The 14,412-nt window shown below is 43.8% G+C and overlaps 1 protein-coding gene across 8 annotated transcripts in view; it reads right to left on the reverse strand.

Moving 5' to 3' along the window:
* khdrbs2 (KH domain containing, RNA binding, signal transduction associated 2) overlaps nt 1-14,412 on the reverse strand; it is a 146,227-nt gene that overhangs the window by 60,306 nt on the left and 71,509 nt on the right. The gene's annotated exons all lie outside the window — the stretch shown is intronic.

Genomic DNA, 14,412 nt, shown 5'->3' on the forward strand with positions numbered 1-14,412 from the left:
GTCTGTTTTGTTTGTGTTATCGTTGTGCGTACGAGCGTTGATAAATTACATTTTGATTTTGAGAGCAATTTGGAGATTGTTTGCATACAAATGTAATTAGCGTGACATGCGGCAAGGTTTGGAGGCAATGCCAGCGCATTAGTTGCAATTATAAGCGAATAAGCACAGGTGGTTGATCCTTACGTAAACTGGGGAGAGGAAACGACTGCTGGTTTACAGGTTAGCGTTCAGTATCCCCTGACTTAAGTTCACAAGTCAGCATATAATTGAGAAGACACGTGTAGGGATAGATAGCTTTTTTTCCATCAAATTAGTCACGCTGATTTATTGAGATGAGCTTGGATGTGAGATTCTTTCATGTGTATCCAGGGATGAACAGGTTCACCCTCCCATGAATCTTCATTAACGACTCACTGCATCCGACTACAGTAGCTGAGCCTTTGTAATCCATTCAAGCTGTTTCCTTACAGACTGGACACGTGCAAAACCTGCAGTGACATGCAGGGGATGTCTGTTTAAATAATAACTGTTTAAGGGGTTCCTTTCTCTTTAGCAACCACTAGGAAGCATTTTCCCTTGCTACCTGCAGTTTCCCCTGTGTTTGTGAACCATTAGTTCATAAGTCCTTTTCTGCAAGCCGAGAACACCTGTAAAAACTGCAACCTCTTAGCCAGCTGGCCCGTATACATTTATTGAAAGACATTTTTACAAATCAACAAACAGGACTTGACAGTCTTCAGTTAAGTCGTCCCTCTAAAGGTAATCCAGTAAATTTCTAAGTGATCGTCACCCTAATAGTGCTTCCTGATTGCTGAAGGTCACCGCTAACTGCTCCTTAGGAAGCTGGTAATTGCTGCAGGCAGGAATTACCTTCTTATGCTGATTACCTTTAGCGAAGACTCACATTCAGAGCCTGGAGGGCTTTGATGTGATAGACTCTCAGAGCTGCTTGATCAGTACTGCACTGCTCCTCCCCCCTCCCATCACCCTCCATTATGAATAAACACCTCTTCATTTCCTGAAGGCGGGACATCAGGACAAACTTTTTTTTGTTGGACCTAATTCACTCCAAGGTTAGGAGGCACTTCTGCAATCACAACAATCTAAGAATGCCAGCTCAAAGACGGCAATGACAGAGAATGATCACAATCATTGAAATGCCAGACAATTGTTTCCATTATTCCATGAATATTGCTACAAAGAGATGCATGTCCTTTGAAGTCCGCCTCATTCATAATCAAAAGTTTCACATAATGCAATTCAAATATTTTTATTCAGGGCCGGGAGCACAAATGAGAAAAGGGTGAATGAACAAAAAAGACAAACTTGGGTTAGATACTTGCTTCCACCCAGCAGTCATGGCTTTTATCCTTCAGCTGTCAAACTGATGGACGTAAATGTGGCTTAGCAATTCTTGTGTTGACTACTTAAGGGGAAAATGCTGTTGAAATACTTTTTTTGTGAGCTTGAAGGAGGCAGCATTCCCTCTAAAGAAATAATAAAACCAATAGCATACTGCAGTGATGGGGAGACTGTACTGCAGGAGGTGCCTTCATTTTGATGAAAATATAACTATTACTGGATTATATATAGGTTGATGCATATTACTGACCCATAGACATTACCAGGTGCTGAGTATCTCTCAGGCGATGATCTGCCAGGCCTGTACTGCATCCAACTTTAGCTCCTGCTTGTTTTTGGGGGCTAGTTGCCTTTTTCTACTTTTCTTTTCAGCATATGAAACACATGTTCAATTTGATTCAGATCAGATCAATTCAACTGACCTGGCCAGTCAAGAATTTTCCAGGTTTTGGCTTTGAAAAACTCCTTTGTTGCTTTAGCAGTATGTTTGGGATCATTGTCTTGCTGTAGAATGAAGCACCATCCAATGAGTTTGGAGACATTTGCTTAAACTTGAGCAAATAAGAATATTCTGTACACTTCAGAATTCATTCTGCTGCTGCTATCAGCAGTTACATCATCAATGAAGACAAGTGAGCCAGTGCCTGTGGCAGCCATAGCCACATCCAAAACATAACACCCCCACCACCATGTTTCACAGATGACGGCGGGTGCTTTGAACCTTGGGCAGTTCCCTTGGGCCTCCACACTCTTGCCATCACTCTGATGCGAGTGAACCATGGTCTCATCTGTCCACAAGACCTTTCTTCAGAACTCTGCAGGCTCTTAAGTACTCCTCGGCAAACTTTAACCTGCCCATGCTGTTTTTGCGGCAAACTCGTTGTTTACATCTTGCAGTGCAGTCTCTGTAATTCTCTTTGTGAAGTCTTCTGTGCGGTCGTTCTCACATCCGTGCCTGCTTTCTCTCAGACAGGAGTTTTTGTATTTCTTCATTATGGTGAGAATTCTTTTGGACATGAACTGTAGAGGTCTTCCTTGCCCTACCAGGCCCTCTGAGCTCACTAGTGCTTTCTTTCTTATAAATGACGTTCCAAACAGTTGATTTTGGTAAGCTTAAGGTTTAGCCTATGTTGCTGACTGTTTGTTTTTCTTTTTTCTCTGCTTCATTATGACTTGCTTGACTTTCATTGGCACGACTCTGATCCTCCTGTTGACAATAACAGACTCCAAAGGCAATCCAAAGCTTAGAATCAAGACTAGATACTGAAACATTTATACCTGCTCTAAGGAAGAGATCGAACCACATCTGATCAGAAACAACTGTGAAGCCATTTGTCCCAAACATTACGGTGCCTGGGAATTGAGTGCAAGGGCCATGTATAAAAATGGGGTAATTTCTAGATGGTGAAATAATAATGTGTAAAAATACCCTTTAATAAAAGCTGATAATTTGATGACACAGTGCAATCCATACGTATTTGGACAGTGACACAATTTTTGTTGTTTTGGTACTGTACTGCAGCACATTGCATCTGAAATGGCACAATGAACATGGGGTTCAAGTGCAGACTTGTATCCATATTGGGTGAACCACATTGGGCATTGCAGCCCTTTGTATACAAAGCCTCGCCATTTTGGGGCATCCTAAGTAACTGGACAAATGGCTGCTCAGCTGTTTCTCGGTTAGCTGTGTGTTGTGGCCTCATTAGTTCACGCACAGGGAAGCTAATAAAAGGTCCAGAGTCAATTCCATGCGTGGAATTGGCATTTGGAGTCTGTTGCTGTTGCAGTGTTTCCCCTAGGATTTTATTTTATTTATATTTTTTTACAGTGCATGGATTTTCGGAACGGTTCTCAGGTTTATGCGCAACTCAATGTTGCACACACACACACACAACACACACACATAACACACACACACACACACACATACACATAGATGCATGCAAGCACAAACACACACACACGCACGCACACACATGTACACGTGCATGGATTTTCGGAATGGGTATCAGGTTTATAGAGCAACTCAATGTTGCACACACACACACACACACACACACACACACATGCATGCATGCTCGCATGCACAAGTACACACACATGTACACATGTGCATACCCACACACACACAAACAACTGATTCTTGGAACTTGACTACAGCTATTTTGCTGACGTTCTTGCCAGCATCTCGTTCATATTCAGGCATGGAACTTTCATGAACAGTTGCACTAATTTACTTCTGCTTTTCAGTCAACTTGTACAGTCTAGTGCTACAGGAATCCCTTGCGGTGCTGTTCAACTGTTTGGTACATTGAGAAGCAAATATTCACTGGTGAGCTCTGCAATAATGACCTGGTAGACCACGAAAGGTCACTGTAGCGGATGACCAATACTTTCAATTATTGAAGAAAGGCCGCTTTTAAACTGTTGAACAGATCAAGAGCACTCTTCAGGATGTAGCCGCAGCTGTATCAAAGACTAAAATAAAGAGAAGCCTGCACCAGCATAACCTCAGAGGGTTCACCACAAGATGAAATATACTGGTGAACCTCAAGAACAGAACACTCAGGTAAGAGTTTGCTGAAAACTACATGAAAAACGAGCTTTCTGGAACAAACTCTTGCAGACACATGAGATGAGTATTAACCTGTACCAAAGTGAAAAGAAGGAAAGAGAAAAGTGTGGAGAAAAGCTCATGATCCAAAGATCCCCCCCCCCCCTCAAATGTGAAACATGTTAGTGGGGGTGTTATGGTTTGGGCATGTATGGCTGCCACTGGAACTGGCTCACTTGTCTTCATTGATGACATGACTACTGACGGCAGCAGCAGCAGAATGAATTCTGAAGCGTACATAAACATCTTATATGCTCAGACCAAACCAAATGTTACCAAACTCATTACATGGTGCTTCATCTTTGCAACCGACTACCAAATATGACAACTTACAGATTATATTAATTCATCCAATTACTTTTGGTCCCCTAAAATGGGGCGCTATGTATAAAAAGGGCTGTAATTCCTGCACGGATCACCCGATGTGGATTGAAATACCCTCAAATTAAAGCTGACAGTCCGCACCTCATATTCATTGTTCCATCTCGAATCCAATGTGCTGGAACTACAGAGCCAAAACAACAAAATCAGTGTCACTGCTCGGATAATTTTGATCTTCTCTGGGGGGGGGGGGGGGGGGTGGGCAGTGGGGGGGCAATGGTTTGTGAACTTGTGCTAAATGTTATTGCCCTCGGCCCAGGCATAATATAACATTGCCCCAGGCCGATGATTTCACCTGGCAGCCCTGCTACACTGTATATATTATGTACACACACACACACGCACACACACAGGGGTTGGACAATGTTACTGAAACAGCCTTAACTTTGAAGTAAATCACAATTTCAAAGGCAGCGACACTGGCATTGGCATTCGAGTCATTAAGTCGAATGCCAATAAGCTGTTTGTCAGCGACCGTAGAGGTCTGACCATCCGCATTTTGATCTGTGAGTTTCCAAAGCAGCACGAGGCAAATAACGGAGCTCCAAAGAACCGCAGGACCATAAATCACAAAAACTGCAAAATTATTTAACGTGGCAGAACGCAAACCAACTGCTTTGGCAGAGAGGAACAGCGGTCGGAGTGTGTCAAAGTTTGTCGTCATTACATTACATTACATTTATTTAGCAGACGCTTTTATCCAAAGCGACGTGCGAAAGTGCATATCATGGTCATTGGAGCAACTACAAGTCAGGGACAGACATCCTATCCGCTTGAACTCTTAAAGTTAGCACAGCTCCTAACAGCATCGTGTCGTAAGAGGCTATGAAATGGGCTCTTTCAGAAACAAAGCGACTCGTTTCCGTGAATCAAAGTCGAGCGACGTCCCCGTGTGGAACCACGATGTTTTCTCGCGCGCGACTTCGCGTTTCCCGAAGACGAACGTCGTTTTCACGCGCCCTCCGATGTGCCGCAGAGGCGGGGCTCTGTGTCCGGGCCCGGCTGATATTCGGAGCAGCGAGGAACGGGGACGGATACGGATAAGTACGTCGGGGAGAAATTTCGACGCGGAGCTCTGAGAGGTAGCCTGAGCAATGCAGCGAGAGTCGGGCAGAGACAACAAAGGAAGCCTTTGTGCTTTTCTCTGAAGCGAAAGTGTTTGCTGGCTTAGATTTTATGACTGCGGGGCATTTTGCCTGAAACGCCAAGAAAAAATAGTCTGAAGTAGAATATAAAGATATTTGCTGGTTGATCTTAATCTTAAAAGGATAGTCAACTTTCTGGAATTTTTGATATTCGTTTCAGGTTTATAGTGTGTACGTGTGTGCATGTGTGTGGTGTGTGTGTACGTACATGTGCGTACGTGCGTGTGGTGTGTGTGGGTATGTGCGTGTGTGTGTGTGGGTCTGCCTGTGTGCGTACGTGTGCGTGTGTCTGTGTACGTGCGTGCGTGTGTGTGTGTCTGCGTGCGTGTGTGTGTGTGTTTGTCTGCCTGTGTGCGTACGTGTGCGTGTGTCTGTGTACATGCGTGCGTGTGTGTGTGTGTCTGCGTGCGTGTGTGTGTGTGTGTGTCTGCCTGTGTGCGCGCGTGTGTGTGTGTACATGTGCGTACGTGTGTGTGGTGTGTGTGTACGTGTGCGTACATGCGTGTGGTGTGTGTGAGTACGTGTGTGTGTGTGTGTGTGTCTGCCTGCCTGTGTGCGTACGTGTGCGTGTGTCTGTGTGCGTGCGCGTGTGCGTGTGTGTGTCTGCGTGCGTGTGTGTGTGTGTGTGTGTCTGCGTGCGCGTGTGTGTGTGTCTGCGTGTGTGTGTGTGTCGGTCTGCCTGTGTGCGTACGTGTGTGTGGTGTGTGTACGTGTGCGTACGTGTGTGTGTGTGTGTGTGTGTGTGTTTGTGTGGGTCTGCCTGTGTGCGTACGTGTGTGTGTGTCTGCCTGTGTGCGTACGTGTGTGTATCTGCCTGTGTGAGTACGCGTGCGTGTGTCTGTGTGCGTGCGTACGCGTGCGTGTGTCTGTGTGCGTGCGCGTCGGCACGAGGTAGCTCCCCTCCAAGTTCAAACGGCCCTCCTCGTCAGAGTCGGATTTCGCCGGTGACGTCAGCGGAGGACAGCTGCGGCAGCAGAGTCATCTGAAAGCCCGCCAGCCGAGCCTCCCGCGAGGAAGAGCACTTAAAACGCTGGAACGCTCGTTCCCTATCATGTCTGAGAGCCCGAAATTTCCTTTCATGTCAATCCGTAAGCAAAAAAAGGCTCCATTGTTCTAAAGCCGGGGCCCGTCTTTAAGGCTGAGTTTCAGAAGGCGGTGAAGCGGTTCAGCCTGAGTGCGGCGGGGTTCCGTTTGGAGAATGACAAAATGACGGGTCCCCCGGGGGGTCCTTCCTTCGCTCCGCGCTGATATCGTAAACAACGTCAGAGCGCGGGGGAACGAGAGGGGAACGGATCGCGCGCCGAGCTGAACCGGGAAACAGAGATACCCGTGCGTGAAAAACACCGCCGGCTAATCGTCGCCGGCTTTTAATACGGCTAGGAGACGCGCAGCGTGTCACATCGGCAAAACAGAGTAACTGAGAACCGCGAGTCAACTGAAATGATGTCATGCATTTAAATAACTCGTATTTGCGTAGATCTTTAAATAAAAGAAATCTGTAATGTTATTAATTGTGCCCATTTTCCACCCAGAGCCCTACATGAATGCATTAATGCAAAATAAATGGGGCAAGGCAGTTTTAAGGCAATTTTTGAGGTTTTTGAAATCACGGCTGTAAGACAGGCTGACTTCTTGGAAAGGTTCTTGCTCAAAGCCCGCACGAGACAAAAGGCTCCTGTGTGGGCACTGCACCTGAGTGACGGCCGCGTGCCTTAGCGAGGTGACAAAGGAACAGGCGTCCCACAATGCAAAGCTGCACTGGAGCCCAGAGGAGCGCTGGAGCCCTGGCTGCTAGCTGCTAGCTTTTCCCTCCGCTCAGGAGAATCCTCCCTGACCCAGTTTGTCATCGCAAGCAATTAAAACACACCAAAAATGCACTGTAGTCATCTCTCCCTCAGGATTTCAGATGCTGTACTAGAAAACATTTCCAGGTATGAAAAAGTATCCAAAATGTATAGATTTTTTAGACTTTTTTTATGTGCTTCATTTTATATGTATTTATTTAATTCTCTCATTCTTTTATTTGTAAAAACATAGCATGTGTACACTTTTTCCAAAGATGGAAATGTTCATTAGCACTGCCATATGGCTGAGCTCGTTCTGAGGGAGGGAGGCGGGCTCATATGGGGCCACGCCTCCCGGTTAATTGGGCCCAAGCACCTGGGCTGCTTCACCAAATCAAGTCAGGTGTGAAAAGTGTGCCTCTTTTCTCAGTATGAGGCTGAGATTGAGAGAAGTGAAAAGAAAGAAAGAGAGAGAGGCAGAGACAGAGATGGGAATCTCACAGGAAAGCATTCTTTGGACTTAGTTTCCCCCTCCCCCCTCTTCCCCCCTTTGCTATTTGGTGCCCTACATGCTTCCATGTCTGCTCTCTCTCTAAGCCAGAATCAGTATTCCGGTCCATACCAGATCAACTGTATCTGCCTGTGTCTGACAATTCAGTCCTTCCCAGGGGTGCATCGCGGTGTGCGATAATTCGGTTCTGAGACCTGGAAAAGAAAAGCTGGCTGTTCAGGATGGAGACCTGCTGGAGTGCAGCTGGCCCAGAGGCTCTGTGGAGCGTGCAATAACACAGGCAGCAGAGTGTGGAAGCTGGAACAGCAATGTAGACTGTGGGTCCTGCCTACCTCCTGACAGCCAGATGCAAGGGCTGATCCCTCCTCCTCCCCCAAGCCCCTCCCTGTCCCCCGAGCCCCAACCTGTCTCCCAAGCCCCTCCCCATCCCCCGTTAGTCTGCACTCTTCTCAAATTATCCAAGATGAGCAGCGATGGGGAGTGCCTTCATATACTAATGGAAATTCCAATGTGCAGAAATGTATGTGATAAAAGGTTCATACACAAAAAAGGCAGTTTCATCCATCTACGCAAGTAATTTTGCCCATATTTTGGAGCATATCTGTCAAGCCTGCTCTAGAACACTCCAAGGGTTTCTGTGTCTATTTTGAGCACTAATCAGCAAGTTAATTAATAACTGTGTGAAGTTGAAAATACATCCTGGTATCAGTGTTCAAAGCATCATTCTGTTCTCTTTAGTTTAATTTATTAGTTAATTTTACAGGGACAATGAACACTAATTACAGTTCTGTGAATGTGCCAGGGAGTTAGCCAGGCCAGCTAACATTCTGTAGTCCCTGGGCTATATGTCTTTGGACTGTGGGAGGGAGTTAGCCAGGCCAGCTAACTTTCTGTAGTCCCTGGGCTATATGTCTTTGGACTGTGGGAGGAAACCTACACGAACACAGAGAGAACATGCAAACTCCACGCAGATGGGATTCTGACCAGCCAATACTAGTTGTTCACGTGTAGGGACATATGAATCTCAGATCCCTGGAAATGCAGTGATACCATAGAATTTCAGTTGCATCCTATGGCGTGACTAGTCTTTGAAAGCAAGTGAAAATGGAGGTCTGTGGTGTCGGGCATCGGATGAACATTTATTGTGAATTTCAGGATGGGTAACTGCTGCACAGTGCTCTAGTCAATTCCCTTTCAGTTCCCTATCTATCTCTATTGAACATAACAGGCATTTTTCAATCAGTGAATTGAATTCTAGTTCACTTCATGAATCGACTGAATTGAAATGGAATTGACTCCTCTTCACAGTTCAGCGCTGCTGCTGTTACATCCTGTAACAGCAGCAAATGTACACTACGTAAAATATAAGTGATATAATTGGCCTGGACAATGTTATCTGCTATGCAAATAAATAATTTAACGTACAGAAACATGCACTCTAATTTTAATTCTGAAATGTAAGGTGCTTTCAATTAGCATGAACATAACTGCTGGTGATTAATGTGTTTTTCCTTCTGCTTCTTTTTTTTTTTTTTTTTTTTTGCTGAGACCCACTTCTTTCCAGCACTTATTTCACATTTACCGTTTGAAATACAGCACGTTGGAGGGCTGGATGGCTGAAGGCCAGAGCTAGAGCCCCTGGAGATTCAGTACCTTCAGTAAAACCTTCCCCCAATACCCCCATAAACTCACCAGTGCATGCTGCACACCACACTTTCTCTCCTAATGCAATATTCTAGTCTTTCTTGCTTTATGAATATAGTTTATATTTTGAATTAATGCTAAGTGGAAAAGGCAAACCCAATGTGTCTGGCTGTCCTACTGAAAGTATAATTCAGTTCTTGTACTGACACCTACATAGTCCCTAACATCCAGTGGAATAGCTCCTGGGTGTCGAAACCCATTACACCGTTTCAATTGTGGTCATTTAGAAAACCCAACAGGAGCAAAGTAAATTAGCAGGCAAATATAAACCCAATATAAACCAACATGAGAAATGGTTAATTAAAGAATAATGAACTGAAAGCAAGTAAATTTACATTTCTAATCTGTTATGGGAAAGTACCAAATAAAATAATAAAAAAACGACTGCTTTCCTCAAAAATTCAACTTCTCTCTACTAAAACTGTGAAAAACATGAGTGACCTGTACCAACATCACCAGGCATCAAGCCCAGTATATCATTTATAAGCCCAGTAGTATTTACGTGTGTAAAAACAAATATTAAAAACTACTGAAAACAAAAAGCTAAATTTCAGTGAATGCCAGGTATATCATGACAACTTGTTTGTTGGTGTCATTTGTTGAAACTTTCGGTCAGATTTGTTAGTTGAGAATTTACTGCTGCATAATTCATCCATCTGTTATTTATACCCACTTATCCTGGACAGAGGGGATGCTGGAGCCTATCCCAGCATGCATTGGGCCAGAGGCAGGAACACACTCTCAACAGGCCGCCAACCTATCGCAGGGCACACACACCATTCACTCAGAATTACCTTTGGGCAATATAGAGTCTCCAATTAGCCTAACCTGCACGTCTTTGGACTGTGTGAGGAAACCGGAGTACATGGACGAAACCCATGCGGACACGAGGAGAACAAACTCCACACAGAAAGGCCCAGTCCAGATTCGAACCCAGGACCTTCTCTGCTGCATTATGTGCATCTAAATAGCATTACATTTTGAACAATGTTGTCATTGTCCTATTGTGTTATACTTCACCCTTGTGGACAGTAACCCTTCGGCCTATAACAGATTAGAGGGAGCATCGCTGCATATCATTATGCATATAGCATCCACCAATATGCATACAGTATTTATGCAAATTGTATTCAAATATATATTTGAGTTCATACCAATTTTAAGTTAATTCATGCTCAATTTCATGCCAAAGTTGACAGCCCTAATACATACATACATGCATACATACTTACATACATATATAAAATGATGCATGCATACGTACAGACATAAAAGGGTACATACTGTGTATGGATGCACACATGCATGGATGCATGGCTACAAGCATGCATGCCATGCCGTTAGATCATGCAGTCCTTGTACAGTGTTCTGCTTGGAGTTAATGCTTAAATTAGTGGCACATTCAGTTTTGAACAGGGTACAGGAATCTGAAACTGAACGTTACATTTCAAAAAATGCTTCCTCAAGAATTTCCACATAAATTATGCAGCTTGTTCAGATTTAAAAACTGCTTCGGATGCAGGAAGCTCTTTAAAATCACACAGGGCTGTCTCCAGGTTCCTAATCATTATTATCAGCATAAGCCATAAATAGGCTTTTTGCTCAAATGCCTTTGGGCACGACGGATGAACTTTTTTGTTTGTGCTCTGGAATAAATATGCGCAACTCAGACATGTGGACTTGGCTGAGCATTCGCACACTGTATATTTACAGAGTCGTTTATAGATTGCCTGTTTTTTGCTGGTTTCCTGAAATTAAGCTATTCTTCACATCAGACCAAGCAGTCTCCTACGACATTGGCTAATTTTTCCATAATGCTTTTGAACAGGAACACAGGAAGAGCTACTCGCTGAATTCCAGCAGTTTTTTTCTTGTTCTATTCATAATCCAGGTATGAAAATGATCGCTTGTTCTTATTATATATTCTTCAGACATTGATTTCTACTGAGATTACCGTTCTATCTGAATTTATTACAGGACTTTAACAAGAGCCAGTCTCAGGCCCCAACACTAATTACGAATGGAAATGTATGCACTTCCTCACGTTCACCTTGAGCTGACACACACACATGTTGCACGTGTGGAGTCCTCATCATTATATGATTTGGAGTTATACCGCACCGTGATATTTCCTTGTTCCAAAGTAATGTATGCAAATGTATTCTTGCTCCTTCTTAATAATCCAGTCAAAGAGTTTTTGGACCTGTCCCTGAAGTTCTGCAGCACACCTTGGATCAAATTCTGCAAATCGGACAAATTCGAGAGCAAATGAAATTGTATATTTTAACCGTGCAGCAGCGCTGAGAGAGATTCAAAATTACTGTGGTTGCTTTTCACAAAAGATATAAAGAAAATGCAATAAAGCTGAATGCGGTGTCAAACAGTTTATGACTCGAAGGCAAGATGCAATATTTCTGAGGATTAAATAAATTAACCACGAGCAAATACAATTTCCGAAGTAACCATTTAGCACATGGACATGTTGTAAGTGACATCTCCCTCTTTCTAGAGCCAGATAATGATGACACAGATGAAAACTAGCCATAGCACTGTCACGAATATAACGAGAAGTCAAGAGTCAAGAGTAGGCCCCACTAGTGCTTGAGCACATTTTGTACCGGTGGAGCTGAAGGGCGTAGAATGATAATTCTACTACAAGGGCATCGGCAGTTTCAAAGCGCCAGACCGGCTTTTTCACCGACCGTATTTTTCATCCGCTGAACTTTTTCCTTCTTCTCCTTTTGTTCCCGTTCGTCTTTATTCGGGGCGGACGACGGACGGAGAATGTTAAAGCGCGAGGTTATCGCCACGCGGCTGGAATGTTGGATGACGCCTTCGACTCTGAGAGAGCGGAGGTAAAAAAAAATCCCTTGCGTCGAACGGAGCGGTTACAACACGAAAATCGGAACGATGAAAAGGGGGCCGGGTCCGATCCGGTCGGGTCGTAAACGACAGAACGAATGAAGCAGGGGAACGGCCCGGCCTGAAACTGCGCCTAAACGTTCGCGGAATCGCAAGAACTCGCCCCATAAATCAAGCGAGGCTATTTGGATTAATGTATCGCCTGAGAATGCGAAGGGCTTTAATGCAGAAATATGCAATAGCCTCCCTTAGATCAAATGACTGCCTAAAAATATGAGACTGTGACACTTCTATGATGCATCAAAAAGGTTTGCCGGCAAGGACATTAATAATGTGGTATTCATTTGCCCACTGTTGAACATATACGGTGTTGAAAATAATTGTTTTCAGTGCGGTTTGTCACTGCCTCCCACACAAGAGAAAATTAATGCCTCAGCCTAATTTAACAACATTTGTGAAATCATGTGCGATACCAGTGTAATTGAGCCACTGGGGTCAAATAAACACAGCGAAATGACCACTCATGTATGCAGGCAAGTCAAAGCAGGTACAAGCTTCCACAGTGCACACCTGTGAATGGTAAGAGGTATAAATCCAATTAGTTATCTTCAAATTCTAGCGTGTGAATTCATCACAAAATTAAGAACAACTACTACAATGAGTAAGATCCTGTGTAAGAAAGTGATGAATAAATAAATTGTAAAGCAGCCACACGCTTGTACATAAACGCATGCTCCAATTTACAATTTCTTGTAAATTATTTAAAAAGTGCTTAAGATTGACACAGAGTTGGAAGAGGATGAAGAGATGTACCCAGTTGGATTCCAGTTCTTGGATTTCGGGAATTTTGAGAGGATATTTAAATATTTAAATTAGTGGGAAAACTGAAGATGGGTCAGAAGACCTTTGTGGAATATATTCAAGCGTCTGACAGCTCAGACATATTAATAATCCACTAATAAAAATAATCATGCAATCTATAGAAACTGGACCGATACCTGATGTCTGGACAAAGCCAGTTTAGTGGGTAAGACAATAATTGATTTTAATTTTTTGATTTTTTCACTGAGATGCTGGTTACATTGGGTAACCAACCTCCAACTGAAATTATTCAAATTATAAATGAATGTCCGTAAAAGGGATGACTAGATATTTGACAGAGTTTGGTAAAACTTTTTCCCCATAGAAAAATGGAACCTTTTCAAAATACCGTATGTGGTACTTTCTTTCAAAGTCAGTGATGCACTTGTCCTACTTTGATTTTTTTATTTCTTAAAAGTTTGAACACGATATTCATCCCCAACGGACCAGTCAGACGCAATATCTTGTTGAAATACCAACATTGTCTGCGCCAATACGTTGCATCAAAAGCATCACTTAAGTTGATAATCTTTGCCTTTAGTTTGCTCTTACTTAGACTGTTTTCATGAGGCTTAATTCACACGATGGCAGTCAGGCCAGTATGACTGCTGAACTCAGTTTGTACTGACCCCACCACCAGGCTAGCGCTAGCTGCTTTTCCCTAGCCTTCCCGCTGCTAGTGATGCATTTCCTGTCTGTGCAGGAAGCTGTAGTTTCCTCTAGTTATTGCGCGCTATGCATTTCCTGCGCGCCGTATTCCGAAACCGCTCCTGCTGAGCGTTGTCTGGCGGTATTTTACGCTCCTGCTTCGCGTCCGCGGGCGTGGCATTTTTCTCCAGACGGCAGTTGGGCGTGATTGGCTGCCTGCGTGCTCCTGGCTCAGCGGTGCGTAGTAGTGTACCCTCCGGATCGATACTGGCCTGTTTGAGGAATGCACACGTCATCAACCTTTAAACATGTCAATATTTTACATATCCGTGTGATGTATCTCTGAGATACTGTCTGTGAAGCTTTTTATCCATTACCGCTGGTGTTTGTGTTCGTAAACCTCCTGTTTGTCTATGCATGACTGGTTTTACTGTTCACGTTAAAGTGAGAAACTTTGTCATCCTATCGGGTATTAAATATTTTTTGTAAATTAAAGATTATCTGCATTAGCCTAACCGATGCCAAAAAGAGTACTCT

Source organism: Anguilla anguilla, chromosome 18, assembly GCF_013347855.1.
Source record: "Anguilla anguilla isolate fAngAng1 chromosome 18, fAngAng1.pri, whole genome shotgun sequence".
In the NCBI taxonomy this organism is placed as follows: Eukaryota; Metazoa; Chordata; class Actinopteri; order Anguilliformes; family Anguillidae; genus Anguilla; species Anguilla anguilla.